The sequence below is a fragment of the Gallus gallus genome, chromosome 13, assembly GCF_016699485.2.
Source record: "Gallus gallus isolate bGalGal1 chromosome 13, bGalGal1.mat.broiler.GRCg7b, whole genome shotgun sequence".
Classification (NCBI taxonomy): domain Eukaryota; kingdom Metazoa; phylum Chordata; class Aves; order Galliformes; family Phasianidae; genus Gallus; species Gallus gallus.
The window spans coordinates 16,717,298-16,734,800 of NC_052544.1; the positions used below are offsets into that span (position 1 = coordinate 16,717,298).

At 48.0% G+C, this 17,503-nt stretch overlaps 1 protein-coding gene across 7 annotated transcripts in view; it reads right to left on the reverse strand.

Annotated features, from left to right (window-relative positions):
- AFF4 (AF4/FMR2 family member 4) overlaps positions 1-15,499 on the reverse strand; it is a 49,682-nt gene extending 34,183 nt beyond the window's left edge. For 4 of the 7 annotated variants that reach the window (XM_004945033.5, XM_015294064.4, XM_004945032.5 and 1 more), the window contains exon 1: positions 15,140-15,499. The gene's annotated coding sequence lies outside the window, so the exon portion shown is untranslated. Of the gene's footprint in view, positions 1-993; positions 1,148-2,716; positions 4,842-7,644; positions 7,835-15,139 lie in introns of all 7 variants that reach the window. The other 3 variants (XM_046900416.1, XM_004945031.5, XM_046900415.1) reach the window with 3 other exon arrangements.
- Positions 15,500-17,503: the final 2,004 nt, after the last annotated feature.

The following is a 17,503-nucleotide window of genomic DNA, read 5'->3' on the forward strand; positions in this document are numbered from 1 at the left end:
CGTTGGTAACAGTGTCACACAACAGGAACATCGAAGCAGGGACTCCTTCAGATCAGAGCGGAGCAAAACCAGACCGAATGCGACTCCCTCTGCAAAATTAGTTATCCAAAATACTAAATCGGCAAAGTGCTGCTCTTAGCACTCATCCCTGGCCTTCTGTAGCACACAGCAAGTGAAAAACACCTTCACGAGCAGTCAGTTGTGCTGTATGGCACTGGGGGAAGGTTTACTTTATGTTTTTGTTACGGAGGAAGGAAGGGAGGGGAATCGGTGATTTGAATGGGATCCAAATTAGACTTCTTGATCTGCCCTTCCAGATCTCTGCACAGAGATATTTTAAGCACCCGCAGCGTGTATGAAGCTATTAAAATCACACCATGTAAATCATGTAAATAAATGAATTCAGCACGTGCTGATTTGGTGGGCTCTAACACTGTGTTTGGGACAGTTTTTTGGTCACAGTCATCTCTTGGTTGGACTGGATGATCCTGTAGGTCCTTTCCAGCCCTGTGATTCTGTGATTCTCTCACACAGCCATGAAACAGCAGATAACTTCGCCTTTGTTCAGGCAAAATAAGCAGTAGTGGTACCCTGAAAAGCAAATGACTACAGCCTGCCTAGTGAATCAATACTGCTAGCAATTAACTTCAGCCTAAAGGTATTGCAAAACTGACTCTTCAGAACACATGCAATTATGTCCATCTTTTGCAGTCTGCTATCCAAAAATATACTGCTGCCATTGAGGAACGATGAGGACCTGGCAGTGCTGCCCAGAGCTGTGGGTGCCCAGGGCTGGCTGGATGGGCCCAGGGCAGCCTGAGCTGGGGGGGCAACCAGCCCACACCCACCCCTGGGGCTCAGGCTTCTCCTGGAGGGGGATAACAGCCGCCAAACCCCCACCTCCCCAACCCACCCCCAGCAATGGGACCGCAGCTCTCTGCTCCTCCCTCCCTGCATGCCAGGCCTGGAAGACAAGAACTCGTTGGTTTGTACCTGCTGCTATAAACAGGATCCTGCTATAATTTCCCTTTCCCTCTTCCTGGGAGGCCTGAGCGAATGTGAGAACTCCTAGCAGGATCAGAGCCAGGCTAAGGGAGGCAAAACTAACGCCCCGCTGCAAGGACCAAAGTCACCTTAATTTCCACATCTGGAGAAAGAAAAGTGCAAAAATTAAAAGAAATTAGAGAACAGGCCTAAAGCACAGCACAGTATTTCCATTTTCAAAGTCTAACTCTACATGCTTCAGTCATTATTTTTGCACGCAGGTAGCCATGCTGCACCCTGCACAGTGCACTCAGAATGTGATCTCAGCATGGAACGGAATGCATCCAAATTCTGTGCCTCTCTTCTCCAGCTCACTTTGAAGAGCTGAAAGAAAGCAAGCACTTCAAGCAGGAAATTCACAGAAACGTCTGATACCAAACTCATTTGTGTTTATTCTTTACACGCTGTTAACTGCTGATCTAAATGGACTGAGCAGAGTGTGATTCAAATCATCCATACTAGAAATGTCATTTTCATGTCTTATAAAGGCAGTTTGGTGCTGCTGCTCACCCCAGCCCACGAAGGCCGTGGCCTTGGCAATGGCTTGCTCAAGCAATTACAACCTTGGATGTTTCAAGCAGCATTACGGAACTGCTGCTCTGCCCTGCCCATCTCCCTTCCCACCGCTCCAGCCCCGGGGTGTCAGGACCAAGCCCATGTATGGGAATTCTGGATCACGTTCCCAGTTTAGGAAAAAAAAAAAAAGAAAGAAAGAAAGAAAGAAAGAAAAAGCCACCCACACATCCCTGGAGTTCTACCAGCAGTGCTGTTACAGAACAGAGTGCCTCGGCCAAGCGCTGGGTAAGGTGCAGGACTAGCAGCCTGCCCTCTCATCCCCCCGAACCACCTCAGGCATCAAAGAGCTGTCCTCACATGAGTTCACCTGCACCGCCCCAGCAGCAGCAGCAGCTCATCCTCCTGCACTGCACATGGCAGCCATGGCAGGGCAGCGCCCGCTGGGAGCCCTCCCTGCACACCACACAACAGTCCCAAACCCACGGCTGTTCAGTGCGGCCCTGGTGGATCTTCAAAGCGTGTTTACAGCACCAAGACTTCCTTTGAGACATCCTCATTTATATCAAGGGCTTTCTTTCCCCCTGTCTGAATCAGCTGCATAAGCAATAGAAATCAAACAGCTCACGTATCCCGTACCGGCTAATGGGCTGTGCTGAACACCAGTTTTGTTTGACAACATCTGCCCGTGAATGATAAAGAGTGCTCAGAGAGAACAGGGAACAAACACACGACGTGCAGCACTTGTGCAGGACGCAGCCAGCAGCACGACATGCACGCAGCTCCCACCATGACTCTTCAAAGAAACCAAGCTGGAAATCCTGTTTATAACAAGGAATGATGTGTTTTCACAAAGCACTTAAAAAAATCCCAGAAACTGCTTCAGTGCCGCGTCCAGTTTCCTCCCAGAGATACTGCTCCCTGCACCCAGTCTGACATCATTATTGAGCCAGTCACTAACATCACACAAACAACCCCCAAATTACTGTCAGTTCAGTATGAATGTGCTCAAATAGGAGCAGTAAGAAAGGGAGAAGTTTAATCAAACAAACACTAAACAAAAAGAACAACGCTGCTCCAGAACAGCAGCAAACACACAAACACCAATGCACAGAACAGTAAAACACTCAGAACTCATCACTAACAATGTAATACTTACCAAATAAAAGTGAACACGTAGTCTCAACTCACAGCTTCCTACACTACGGTAACGGAAAAGAGAACTGCTGAGAAAACCCACAAACCATTTTCTACAGAAGTGCTCCAGCCCTGCACAGAGCAGCACAAACTCCAGGTGAAGTTTAAGGATAACCACAATCTCACAAACACAGAAGCATGACAAGCGCCCAAGCAGCCTTCGCTGAGTTTTGTAACCCTAAAGTAAGAAGTGACAGAGAATTTAAACGATATTCGTGTGTTAAGAAGCAGTAAAAAAGAAAAAAAAAGATTTCAAAGGAATGAAGGGTTCCATTTTACTGCTCTCCCTCGCACCTTTCAACACAATGGCTGAAGTTTTCCATCAGCTCTAGTTAATACAGCACTGGTATTCTGCCGCAAGGGAGGGGTATTTAGTTTGGGATGGCTCCAACTGCAAATGTTATCTGCTCAACAGGAGGAAAGGTTGGCTAAGCCAGAAGTGCTCTGAAGTTAGAGCTCAGCATCTCTGCATTCATGGTAGGCACACACACAGTGAGGGCACCACTGTGCCTGAACCATAACCTCATTTGGGTATTTTGATGAGAATGAAGATTTCCTGGTTTGTTTTTAAAACATAATCCCGTTTCTAATGGAGATATCTTTTCTTCCAAAGTTTTGTCAGAAGGTCTGTGTTACTGGTAAAAAAAATAAATACTGGTAAAAAAATAAGTACTGGTAATATAATACAAATACAAACCAGATTTTCACCATTTCAATAAATTCAGATGTTTCTAATGTTTAACTATCCCGTACCCCACAACAGGGAGATGACAAAGTAGTGTAAGAGCTGAACACCTTTGTACATATAGTCAGGGTGGCAGAGCTTTAAAAAAAAAAAAAAAGAAAGAAAAAGAAAAAAGAAAAAAGAAAGGAAAAAGTTGCCTTAGGTTAGGTTAATATTTGATGAGAACTACCAGGGAGGGAAAGCAGTTTGCTACAGGGCGCTGCTCCTTCCTGATCAGCTCTGAAACTGCAGAAATCCCCAAGAAAGCACTATGTGCCTGGACTTGCCACTGCTTCTCAGACAGAGAACACAAATCCTTCACCACTCTTAGCTGAGGAAAACCTCTGTACTTTTATAAGAGCAGCTCATTAATTCCAGTGTCCCAGCCAAGTGAAGATGCAGGTAATTACATCCCGCTCCTTTAGTTCTGGCTGCCAGATTCCTCCCTCCAGTCTATAACACTGTATTGGATTACCCACGTATCAAATAGCTAGCATGTTCTATTAGAGAAAGCACCTCCCTTCAGTGATGGATTAAAGAACTATCATGATGATTTGTAACTCAGCAATGACTACAAAAAAAAGGACTTGGGGATCCTTTAGAACTCAAAAGGCTCTGGAAGCATAACATACTTTATTAGACAAGTTCAGGTGAGAGATGGATGTATTACTCATCGCACCCAAGATCCAGCACATAGATGCTAAGATAATATTTAGATTAAGGTAAGCACCCAGCAACCAAATGTTAGAACCCAAATAAAATAAAATAGGCACATTCTAATTTCAGCAGCAGAGCTCATTTAAAAAGAAGTTTTAAGGCATTCTCTAAAACACACTATTAAAATAGCCTAAAAATGTTTACATCCAACAATTTACTGAAGGATTAAGAGAACCCAAACCGCTCCTTCTTTAAAACAACTCCATATTCTGTGCAATAGTACTACTGGGCAGTGAAAACATCTGGGTGCACCACCACCCCTTCCCCTGGGTTAACCTTACACAGGCGTCAGTGTTATTCTGTGTCACTGTCGAGGACGAGCTCTAAGAACAAAGCAGTGATTGCAGCTCATCCCCAGCTCAGCAAGGCACCCACGAAGGGACTGCACATCACCACCAGACTCCTGCACGAGGCTGGCAGCCAGCATCCAAAGCACTGTTAGAAAGAAACGTGCCCTATCTCCTATTGAGAGAGGAAAAAACAAATGCAGATCTGAAGTGATCGGTTTTGCTTGGCTTTCTTTTTTCTATTCCTTTTATGGACAGGATGAGGCAGCAGCTGCTCGGCTCTCCCAGCTTTCTTTTCTTCCCAGGCAGCAGAGATGCTTGCAGGCCACCAGCGTCAGTCCCTCCTTTTTGTCCTGTTACTACAGAAAAGGGTACAGAAAGAGGGAAATCCAACAACTGACAGCACAATGCCCTGCTCCCCCCTTCTCTTCCGGAGAATGCAAACAGCAGAGGAAGGGGTCATTCAGCCACCAAGCGACCACACGCATGGAGGGCTCAGCAATAGGGATGGCTCAGCAATAGGGACATTGCTCCTGAAGGCAAAGATTGAAAACTGCCATACAACAAAGCCATCATCTACCAAAACTGCCATTTTCCGCATCCACCACAACTCTAAGCCAGGGTTCCTAGGCAGATAGGATAAAGTGGCTTCAATGAACTCTTGCAAGCTGAGCAAAGTTCATTTCTGCTGTAAAATGAAGCAGCATTTTAACTTCACTTCCTTTCGTATTTTCATTTGTTTGCTTTGTCTTGCTGTAACAAAACCACATTTGGGGATAAAACGCTTTCTTAACCAAGCCAATGAAATCCAGCTCCGGTATCTTATGTTCAGAAGAGAACAAGAAAGTAAGCACTACAGTGAGGATCCATTGCAGCAGAACTTTGCCTTCTGCTGAGAACACACTTTTGTTTCTCTCACAAATCTCAATTCAGCATACTTCACCCCAATTTCATCTTTCATTCAAACAAAGTCCTTCTCATCCCTGCAGTGCTCAACCACGAACAGATTCTACAATTTGCAGGCCGTGAAGATGGAGCACCATGAACACAAAACTTCGACGTGCAATTTCTTCATGTCCACACAGGCTAACCAAGCATATTATAATAGTTTCCCAACAATATTCCACAGTTTAATTGGGCAGAAACTTAATAACAGAATTCCTGTGCCTACATGCTCTTCTGTTTAAAGTTTGAAACAAAGAGAATTGGTGTTCAAATTGTATTAAGCAATAGCTATTCAGAAACCCAGCATTAATCCGGCTATTAGAGTTCTGACTTCCTCACATTAATTTACTGTCTTATAAGGTCTCATTACATTTGAGTATTACGAACTCTACAGCATTAGGATTAAGAAAGGATCTTTGCAGAAATCCTGATAAATATGTTCTGTATAAGATTTGAAGCAATACAGAACGTTTTAACAAAGTGCCACCCAAACAAAGAGAGCGTTAGGGCAGAAGGGGAACATCACATTCATTACAAGGTTCACCTCCTCCTCCTGTTTTACAGAACTACAGAAGCAGCAGGAGTGAAAACATTATCGCATGCATTACGCAGGTTTAACTGCCATTTCCTCCAGTCCTACTGAAAGATCACCTGTCTGTGCTTTTTTGCAAGAGATTTATCTTCCTATCATAACCAAGACTCAAGAATTCTGCTGCAGAACACACTAAAACACAGTTCTGAGATGATAAATTCAGCCACTGCATTAAGCACCGAGGTCCCACGTAACTGCTCCCAGCTGTATGCCCTGCTCTGCACACTGCACAAATACTGAGAGCATCTCTGCCCCTGCTCAGGGCTGCTTCAAGCACAGCTCACTTTCTAAACACTTTTATTTGACACATCTTCACAGCACAGGCATCAGTAACAAAATACTGGGGGCTATTAACCCACCCTGTGCCCAGCCTTACTGAGGACTTTGCACAAAAAGTGGATTTTTCATTTGTGGTGCAATCTTCAGGATCCACAGGTGGTTCAGGAAGCAGCTCACAAGCAGTAACTGAGCCGTGCAAGGCCTGTTAATGAGGACACATCTCTCCCGCAGAGCTGGTTGTGCCGTGGGGCAGCTGCCCTCCCACCCCGCCCCCCCAGGCCCTCTTTGCCATCCTGCCCACTGCTGGCACCGCACTCCCTTCAATGCATTTCCTGGTTTTATTTCATACTTCTTTCAATGTTCTTATTACCACCCGCTCGGGCCGGGCCCTAACGCAGCAGCCATGCACTGCAGTGTTACCGTGTTCAGGCACTGAGAGGTGGTGCTGCTGAGGCCCAATGCAGGTACTGCTCCTCTGCAGTTGGCGGCTACAGCCCCCGTCCCACGGGGCTCCTTCAGAGGGTAACAGCAGCCATGAAGTGCCTTCCACATGAAGTTTTTGGTCTATTCAGAAGCAAACTTAACTCCTTTGTGTGATAACCCAGCACAGGTATTGTTGTGCATGCTGTTTCTGGGCTGCCACTCTTAACGTATTTCTAATTGGAGTTGAGCAGCCCGACAAACAAAACTGCAGAACGTACAATCCTAACGACATACATCAATTAAAAGCAGCGAGACCCGATGAATCCTGCCACTAGAGAGAACGTTACAACTTCCCCTAGCATGAAATTAAGGAAAAAGGCAAGCGGCCTTGCAAAACTCCTGCCAGAACTGGGCGGAATTTTGAAACCCTTAAAGCAACAGGCCGGGTTAGGCCAGAGCCCTGCAGCTGTGTCAGCGCGTTATAAGGCAACAACCCCATCCACAGCGCCTCAGCTAACGGTACAGCTGCTCCCAGGTGTGGCAGGAATCACACAACACGCCGCTCCCTCTGCAGCCCCACAGCCACGGGGGGGGGGGCAAAGCAGCTCAGCCCAGCAGCCCAGCCTTCCTCCCCCATCTGGCACAGGAGGCACATTCTTAACTGATTTTGTCAATTAACTGGATCTATCTACCGTTCAAAATCAGCACGGTACAAGCAAAGAGCAATTTCTGAATGTATGATTCATGGCTTTCTTACACATAATAATTTAAAAAATATCGAGCTGCACACTGGGTTAAAACAGATTGTGTGCTCTGTGTTTGTACTTAGCAAGAAATCACCCCATTGCACCAACCAATGAGATTCAAACGTTGTAGTTCTCCCAAACAGAAACCAAGATGAAAACGTACTCATTTTTGCCCACCTTTAGTTTGCCAGTAAACCATCCCCAGCAGCACCCTACTGCTCTTCTGAAGGAACACGTGCTGCTGGGTGCCCGCAGCCCTCGGCTCCAACCCAGCACAACGGGGTGTGCCCAGGGCTGATCAGCTGCAGGAAATGACGCCAGGGAACATCAGTACACGTCGGCTCAGTGTGGCTCCTGCTTCATGTGGCTGTAAGAGAATATGGGACCTTTTCCTTACAATCACAAAAACAATTACAGGAACCAGAAATGAGAGGTAAAGGAAGCAAGAAAAGTCTTTCTCTAGGAGCTTATTAGCAGTTAACAAACTTAAGCTGAAGACTGCTTGAACTCCCAGCAAAAAGCATTTCTGCTAATTATTGACTAAGAATGCGTCACAGCACAAACTCCTCACTTGTATTTCTTCCTCATTAAACTTAATTGGTACAGATATTTCAGCAGAACTAATCCAGGAGGAAACCTTTCACTCCACCTTCTACAGGCCACGTACACCATCACTTTCACCAGTGGAGATCACCACGTTCACAATGCCAACCCATCCCATCTGCACCGTCAGAACAAATGGAATCGCAGTGCTTCCAAAACTTCACCGGGCACTCGGAAGCAATGCTGAACAGGAGCAGCAGCCCCACTGCCTCACACCTACAGCCAACGCAGCCCAGAGCAGCTATGCACCATCCCATCACCGGCACATCAACCACCGCTGCGCTGGGAGGCTCAGTGTCAGTCTCAAAAAGCAGCAAACAGAAAACGAAACAAAACAGCAAACATCAGCAGCACCCACACAGCCAAACACGCAAACAAAACCTGCTCCAAACAAACAAACCTATCAGCAAGCTCTCTGCCATATGGGACCACCCAGCACATCAAAAAGAGATGTAAGATAGTAAAAATATCATGCCCATTGTATCTCACCTTGTCCAATCTTTATGCCTGAAGGCCCCCAAAGTTAGGCAAATAGAACAACTGTATCTGTATAAAATCAAACATTTTCCAATCACAGCAGCTTGCACTAAAGCTACTGTTCTCACTCATGCCAAAACAGTCCCACCTGCTACACTGACTTCACCAAGCACTCCTCCTTTCACACTCCTTTAATGCATTTTTACTCCTTTTTTTCCAAAACTTTCAACTTACAGGCTCAATTTTTCACATTTGGACTTTGACCAAGCAATTTTTTAATTATCTTTGAATAAGGAAATGTTTATGTTAATAGCAATGGAAAACTGGTAATGAGATCTTCAGATTTTGTCAGAAAACTATGGTTTGTATTCCTCTGCCCACAAAGACGTAATGTTACACAAAACCATTTTGATGTGGCTTTTCTGGATTTCATTCTACCCTCCCATACAGGAAAATACTCTATTAGTTGCTCTGCAGCCAAACTATACAAAGAGAACTGTGGACTCTTATCTGCTCATCCAACTTGCTTTAATGATTTGTGCACATCAAAGTCTGATTAAAAGCAGTTAAGCACTTCCATCAACAAAATCTTTTTAACGACTTCAGGAAATTAAATTAAACGCAGAAATAAGGCTATGCATGTGAACATACAAAAGTGCATAATTTTTATCAGCTACTGAGCTTATAGTAACATTACAACAGCTAGTGACATGCATGGAAGTACACATTTAGTATTCTGAAGCATAATTCATATAAAAATATTTAATATTTACATTGGTCATCTGCAGCAGTCATTTCACATAGGCTGCCTGCAGCAGAACCTCAGCAAGGCAAGGAAAAGGGCACGCTGCATCTGACGGCTCCATGCAGCCCTACAGCAACAGAGCAGCACCCACTATAAATGTCAGCTGCAGTAAATAACGCTGTCAGAGCTCGTCTCCAGATTTCTGCTGCTGGAGGACCAGTTATGCTCACATTGCCTTACATGGCTTCGGGGTGGCTGTGCGCTTATCTGGGAGCGTGTGCCTGCCTGCGGGTAGGTGCCTGCCACCCCGGGATGCATGCTGGAAGGGCAGCAGAACGGCTCCTCCGTTCTCATACCCGTGGCCTCTGCACTTGAAACACACTCCTATTATTCACATTGCAGTTTTGTCACAGTTCAGCTCTTGAAAAGATTCCTATGTACCTGTAGTACCACGGTGAGATGGTGGGAGAGAGTCGGTGTTCAGCAGCGTGAGAATTCAGGGCATTTGGGAAGCAAAGCTGTTAAGACAAGTACCTCGTAGGGAGCACAGCCCACTTCACCTCGCTGAAATCTTACAAGCTGAGCTAAGGACAAGCTTATACAATTCTTCCTGTCTGAAGAGCACTTTATAACTGGTCACTGGTTAGACACACTGCATTCTCAGCATTTGGTTCTAATAATTAAATATATTTTCAATTTCTCTTAAAAATTGCAAAGGTTCATTTTGAAAAGGTAATTCAGGCAGGAATCAGAAGAGCAGCACAATGCTGCACTGCACACAATCCTGTGCCAACACTCTCCTAAAGACCCAAAGAGGGGAAACGTGGAGGCACAGCCAGGTGGCTGAGGCAGGAGCTGCCATGGGGGGTTGGATGGGGCGGGGGATGGAGAAGCCCAGTCAGGTCAGGGTGGAAGCAGTGAGGCTGGGAGACAGAAGCCTCTGATATCACTGCTGGCCAAGTCCTAATTGTGAGAGGTATAAAACAGCGCTGTATGTGTAGCTAATAGTTAACAAATGCAGATACAGCATAGCAAAAAAGAAGCCACAAGACACCAAGAAAGAGAACTCAAGTCTCCATTGTTGCATTGTATCAACTTAGGAAAATCCCAGAGCTGCCCCAACAATGACTGCCTGAAGAGGCCACGCTCTGGAAAAGAAGCAGGTGGTGCTTTAATGAAGTTAAACACAGCATCACCTGTAGGGGAGGTCAGCAATGCCCACCCCCACCTGCGTGGCAAACAACATCAAGCAATGTTTAATCCAATCCAATTACACCAGGCATCCACCTTTGTCTCCTGAAGACTACAAAGTTATGGAGTACCAGAACCTGGATGCCTCCTCATTTTAACACCACATACAGAAAAAGCTTTAAATGCACTGAGTTTGGAATTCACTGTGGTTTAATGCAGGTGCTCCAACATCTCCCAGCCACAAGAAATTCACTCTGAAGAGGCACACACAATTCCCTTCTGCTCCTCCACTATAAAGCCACCAAACTTGGCAGCTGAGGACAGTTTCAAGTCCGGCCCAAAGGATTCACACCTTAAAGCCACCTTTAGAAATGGCAGATAAGGAGGGAAACATTGGTCTCTTACATGAAAATAACCACAGTACCAGCTTTGAGAGAGCTGCAGCATTATGCCAGCTGGCTGGCTGCTACGGGTAGTCTTTATTCTGCCCTGTAATTGTAAGGAACTACATAGCAAGAGACTGCTCTGGGTTGCAGAGGAGTAGAATTATCAGCAGTGAGAGCTCTAGAATAAGTCTGTACTGAAAAACACAATCACTACAGGATAATAACATTAGTAAAAATACACTGTCAATTTGTTTAGTTCTAAAACTTGGACAGCTAACATGTTTGAGTTAACAATAATTGCTTACTATCAGTAATCATAAATAGAAAGGAAGATTAACTCGATAAAAAGAGATCAATAAATGGGGTTTGTGAGCTGTTCGGCCAGGCAGGGCTGGGGCTGCTACCACACCTCACCAGGACCAAGTGCAGGCCAACGTTAGTAATGAGCTGCTAACAGAAGAAAATTAGTTCAAGACTTCAGGGCAAGAACTTCTCCTATTCTGTGTCTGTACAGTACGAGCACACAAGAGTTTTTTTTTTTCTCCTGTTGGTACCTGGTGCTATTAATAAACTGGGTTTCACATTCGTCAGCAGGAATAATTAACAAATCAAGTAAGAACAAGAGACACGACAACTTGAAGAGCTACAAGCCAATGCACTTGGGAAGCAAATACAGCTCACCACAATAGGGAAAAAAGGAGGTTTGAAACAAAGCTGGAGAAAGAAACCTGGAAAGCAGTAAGAACTGGAGAGCCTGGGGAGATGGCAGACACCAAAGGAGACACGAGCGCATGACGCAAACAATGCTGCAGCTACATGGGAAAATGGGATTGAGGACTGCACGTACGAAGCTGGCACGACACCAGGCGAGGAAGTGAGCCCTGCTCACACAGCACTGCACTGCGAGGCACCTCCGCGGGGTCACAGCCACCGCCCGCCCCTCCCCAGCACCGCCACACGGCCAGAGGTGAGAAACCCCGCAGCAGGGCTGTGTACCTCCAGTTACAGAGTAACTGCAGCCAGAGAAAATCCACCTGGATCTCCAGAGGAAAAAAAAAATGAAGCGTCAGAACAGTACTGCTTTAAAAACATTGGCTGACTAAACTCAGGAGAAAAGCTTTATGACAGGAAGGAGCCGGAGCCTCTGCAGTTATATTTCCTGAGCTGCGACAGAAGCCCCAACGTTTCACAAGGTAAAAGTCATCCTGTCAGTCCTGAGTAACTGCAGAGAAGGAACAACCCTGCAAGAGAAGAGTAATTGCTACATTAAGTTATTTCGTCTTTGCTTTTGCAGTTCCATCAATTCAGTTCCTTATTTTCTTATGTCAATACAGCTAGCAATACATTTTATACACGTCTAACGCTGCTCTGCCAAAGCACAAACTTCAAGTTTTCTGACTCGTTTTCAGACCCTTCATGCTGTGGCCTCTCCATCTCCTCACAACTTGGAGGTTTTCTGCTTTAGAGACGCCGGCACCAACATCAGCTGTCCCATGACACAACTCCAAGAGACACACTGAAAACAAACAAGCAGGGAGGCAGCACAGCCGGGTTTCGTTACTTCTCAGCCCCCATCTGAAGGTAACTGTGAGCTCATAGTAACAGCAGAGAAGTCTGCCCATAGAACACAGCACACACGTGTAACAGTCTGAAATTACACGGCCGACAGCAATTACTGCAGCAGAGAACAAACCTCACAGTCACTGAAATCTCAAATCTATCCTGACGCCCTCAGACCCCACACACGATGCTGTGTCACTTTCTCCCAGCTCTGCAAACACATTACTGCTGATTAACGTGGCCTCCTGGAAGATCCTAGTGCTCTTCCCCCACTTCCTAACAAGGACAAATCTGCCTGCAGGACAGCCACCCATTTCACCTCTCAGCACTCAATGTTCAGCCTCAAACGAGGATATCACTTACTGCTGTTTTTGCCCTCAATACAGCCTTCTGGTGATCTAGAGCAAAGAAAAAGAATAGTAACAGCTACAACGAACTCTCCAAATGAGAGAATGAGCACGAGGGAAAAGAACAGAGGCATTGAAGCAGTGATGAGCAGTTATGGCCACTCTCACAAGCACAGACAGCATTGGGCTTCCCCACCCACCACCTGATCAGAGTCCTGCCTGCTTCAACAGACACAGCGCACTGCCCTCTCAGCAAGGAACACACAAGCTGTGTGTCTTCATTCGCATCCGACATCCAGGAATGACCACTGTGGAAAACAAAGTGCAACAGAGCAGCCTTGGCAGCAGCTGGGAGCTTGAAAAGGAAGGAGGAACTGAAGTGTGCTTGCCAACTTATTATCTACCAACTGTGAGGTCGGGACAAACTTCTGCTGAAAGTATTTATTTACAAAACCTGAACAATGCAAACTCTATGGTGTTTGCAGATTAAAAAAAAAAAAAAAAAGTGGCATCCTTTCTTTAAATAGTTGGGTTATAACCTGGGAAAAACACATTCCATATCACTAAAAAGACAACCAAGAAATATTTCACTAAAGTTTTATCAGGTTCACACCATTATAACTGGGAAGAATGCAAAACACACAAATATGAGCTTTTTTTTTGGTTGCTGTGTGGCTCCCTGGACAAAACCGATGAAGAAAACCAACCCCAGGTGCTCCATTTCCCTCTCACAGTGTTTGAGAAAAGCAATAACTGAGAACTGGGAAGATGCTTACAGAAAATATCAGGGACTTTAATCCGTTTTTGAAGCTAGAGCTGAACTTTACTGTGTTCCTTCATGACTTAGAACAGCATTCAGCAGAGGAGAACTTGCTCTTGTACAACGCTGTAGAACAAATACAGTGCAGTTGGGAAATCATAAAAGATAATATCGATGCATTAAGAAAGCCAAAATATTCACGATGCTCAATGGGAAAGTTTCCCTTCCTGTTACTGGCAGCAAGAACTCCACAGTCACCATCACGAGCTGCTGTACAACTCACGTACCATTCCCACACACAGCACTGACGTGACTAAGGCCGTACATCGCACACCTCGCTGCGGCACAGGACACAACAGCAGCACTGTGATTCTAATGGTGGTTCCCTCATTAGAGGAGATACTGAATGCCACTCCTTCCATCGCTGGACTGGACCCTATTTCACAATAACGCCTCAGGCTGCACAGCACTCCCTTACACAGAAGCGTTCAGAAGTTTTAAAGAAACGTAAGGAGCTGGAGAAGCACTTCTGAGAAGTTCAGTAACGAGAAGGGAGTCGGCAGAGTGTGAAAATAAAGGCAGACACTCGAGGAGAACAAGTTAATTTCCAAGAGTGTCAGTGCTGAGTAAGTGCCTGCTCTGCTTGCAGGAGGCAAGTGGGAGGGCTGACTGACATCAGTGGGAACACAGCTCCGTCAGCGCCTTCGCAAGGAAATGATCACACAGCAGTGCGCTGGAGATGGGCTGTGAGAGGGGCCCACAGGAGGTACCGCTCTCATTGGGGTATCAGCATTCCAGAGCAAGCTTGAGGCACGGGTGTGAGCACTCAGATAACTTTAGGAAGTTATGAAGTTTACCACTTTTCCATTTAAAGATGCAAACAGAACAGTCAGCAACTGAGAGCACCGAGCCCCGCAGCCCAGCACCCAGCAGCGTTGGCTGAAAAAAAACCACCTCGTCAACCCGGGTTCAGGAATGTTAGGTGACAGCTCTCCCGATTACAGAGCATAATGCGATCCTCGTCGCGGGTGATGCTTTACGTAACAGCTATACCGGGAGGATGTGCGGCACACCAACGACCCGCAGCCCATTCCGACCTGTGGCAGCCCTACGCCAAGCGATCTGCCACGACCGCAGCGGCACACAGAGCGGCACACAGAGCCCCCGGCCCTGCCCCTTCCCCGGAACCGCTCAGTGCCGAAAACAGGGAGCGAAGGGGAAGGAACAAAGCCCTGACGTCGAATCAGAAAAAGGATTAAACCCCGCGGCCCGGAGAGGAGCCTGCCCGGCCCCATTGGCACCGGGAGCACCCAGCAGCATCCCGAGCGGACATTTTAGCGACGGCCCACGGGGTTTCGCTCCCCGAAGGGCCGGGGATCGCCGGCGCAGCCCCGCGGTGCCCGCTCGCCCCGTGCCGGAGGGGCCGGGGCTGCCCGCGGCGGGCACAAATGGGGGCGGCGGAGCCGTGAGGAGGGCAGCGCCGGGCAGGGGCCGCCCGGGGCGTTGGGCCGCTGCCGGGATCCCGGCCCGCCCCGCCGGGGCTCCGATCCCTGCGGGAGGCGCTGCCCGGCCCGGCGCGTCCCCACCCCCGGCCGCGTCTCACCTCCGTTCGCCGCTCCGCTAGGCCTGGACCATTTCCTGGCTGCCGCCACCGGCCCGCCGGGCGGAGAGGAGGAGGAGGAGGGGTGCGAAGAGCCCCGAGGGAGCGGAGGCCGAGGGACGGGCCCGGCCGCCGGCGCGGGACGAGGCCCGGGGCGGGAGGAGCGGCTCACAGGCGGGAGGCGACGGCGGCTCCCCAGGGCTCCCGCCGCTCCATCGCGGGGTCCGGGGCCGGGCTGGCGGCGAGACGAGGTCGGGGTGGGCTGGCGACGTCGGCCTGGGCGGCCCTGGGCCCGGCTCCGGCTGCCGCCCGCCCTGCGCCCGTCCTGCCGGGCCGCGGCTCCTCCCGCAGCCGGGCACTCGCGCTTCCCGGCAGCCCCCGCGCCGCCGCAGCCCCGCGCCGCTCACGTGACCCGCCGACGGTTGGGAGGGGGGAACTCCGCGGGCACGTGACCACGCCGGGCGGCGTTACGTCACACCGTGTCACGTCGCGTCACGTGACGTCACGCGCCGGGCCGCACCGCACCCAGGAGCCGGGCTGAAGTCCCGCTTACGGGACTCGTTTCACTCCCACGTCACTCCGAGGCCGCGGCCCGCCCCGCCCTCAGCGCCGCCCCCCGGGCCGTGCCGGGAGCTGCGCGGCGCCGCACGTTCTCACGTCAGCTTCACGTCACCGCTCCGGAGTGCGCGTTCACCGTTACCGGCCGGAACGCGTTCCTTTAAGGGCGCATTTCAGCCCGAGAACGGATTCTTGTAAGGCGGAACGTGACGCGGGGCGCAGGAATGCTCGCCAGCCTCGCTCAGCGCTCCGTGACGGGGGGCCACGGGCGGCTCTCACGTCGGGCTCGCGGCGGTACGGAGCCCCGCGGCTCCGCGCGGCACGGCCGGGCCCATCTCTGACCTGCAGTAACGCACCTCGGGACGTGGATTCGCCCCAGGAAGGGCTCTGACACGCCGACGTCCCGTTACGATGGCAGCGTTACTCTAAGCGGCTGTTACCAAAAGAGAGTGTCCAAAGTCGGTGATGGTGGAAAAGCCTGCAAGAATAAACTGTGTAAAAGTTCCCACGTGAAACAAAAATAAACATGCAAAACCTTCCACAAACCAGGTCCGAAATGCAGTGGAACACAGTTCTACTTTGTGGCCATACTAAAAAAATACATTTCTTTGAAGTGTGCAAATAAAATGCAGCAGAACTGTAAAAATAAATACATTTTTGCACAAGTGTAATTTAAACTCCAGCGTTTGGATAGAATCATAGAATCGCTCAGGTTGCAAAAGGCCTTAAAGATCATCGGGTCCAACCACAACCTGACCATCCCACCCTAACCAACCACCTCTGCTGCATCCCGGCCCTCAGCACCACATCCACATGGAGTCTCTGACACTGACTGCAGGGAACCTTCCTGCAAAGACGCTGTAAAAACGCCCAGTAGGGTTAAGCCTGGCGCCATCTGAAATACATCAACTATTGTTACTAGCAGTTACATGTGAGCTCAGTTATGAAACCGAGATATTACTAATGTTACTACGAAGTATGATGATATGAGGGTGAACTCTGCCCTGTCTGAAAGTTAGGTGCAAACAGCTTCCCTACTTTATGGGGGTGGGAGGGCACAGGCAGCTTCTATAAGCCTCTATAAATAGAGGAGCAGAAAGTAATCAAAATGCTTTATTCCTGTTATGCCTCAATCATGTTTTTAAAGTTATATTCTGACAGTGACATTTTGGTGTATCACCTCTCAGAAGCCAAGCTGATATTCTGCGTTATGCTGTGTATTATTCCTATCACCTTTCCCCACACACACACTTCTTTTTTTTTAACACATCTTGAACAAAATCAGGCTGTGAAGATCTGCCTGACAGTACTCCCATCTCAGTGTCTGGTTTGAGACACATCTTGGATAAATGTAACTTCATAAAGCAGATCACATCCACAGGGCTTAGGTACGTGGAATGATTTCTGTATAAAGCAAATCCATGCGATAGCTTTACACTTGAATATCAGGCTGTCCCCCCTTCTTTTGCTCTCCTATCACTCAGCAGTGTTTTTCCTTGAAACGCAATGCCTTTTCCCGAGGCTGTTTTTCTACCAGACTGCATCAATTGCTTCACTTCAATTAGCGATGGCAGCTTTGCTTGAAAAAGGAAGGATTAAATTGAACATGTTCCAAGATACACAACTCTCATGAAAAAATATACATGCTTGGTAAATAACTACAAAAGGGGGAGGGTTGCTTTGTTTGCTTTTAATTAATGCCTTTCTGTACTTAATCTAGAGCTCTGAAAGACAGTAACTAAAGAAATACCTGTCAAAAAGAATTGGAATTGAAGCATCTTATGACAAGGTATCAGGATGCAGTGTGTT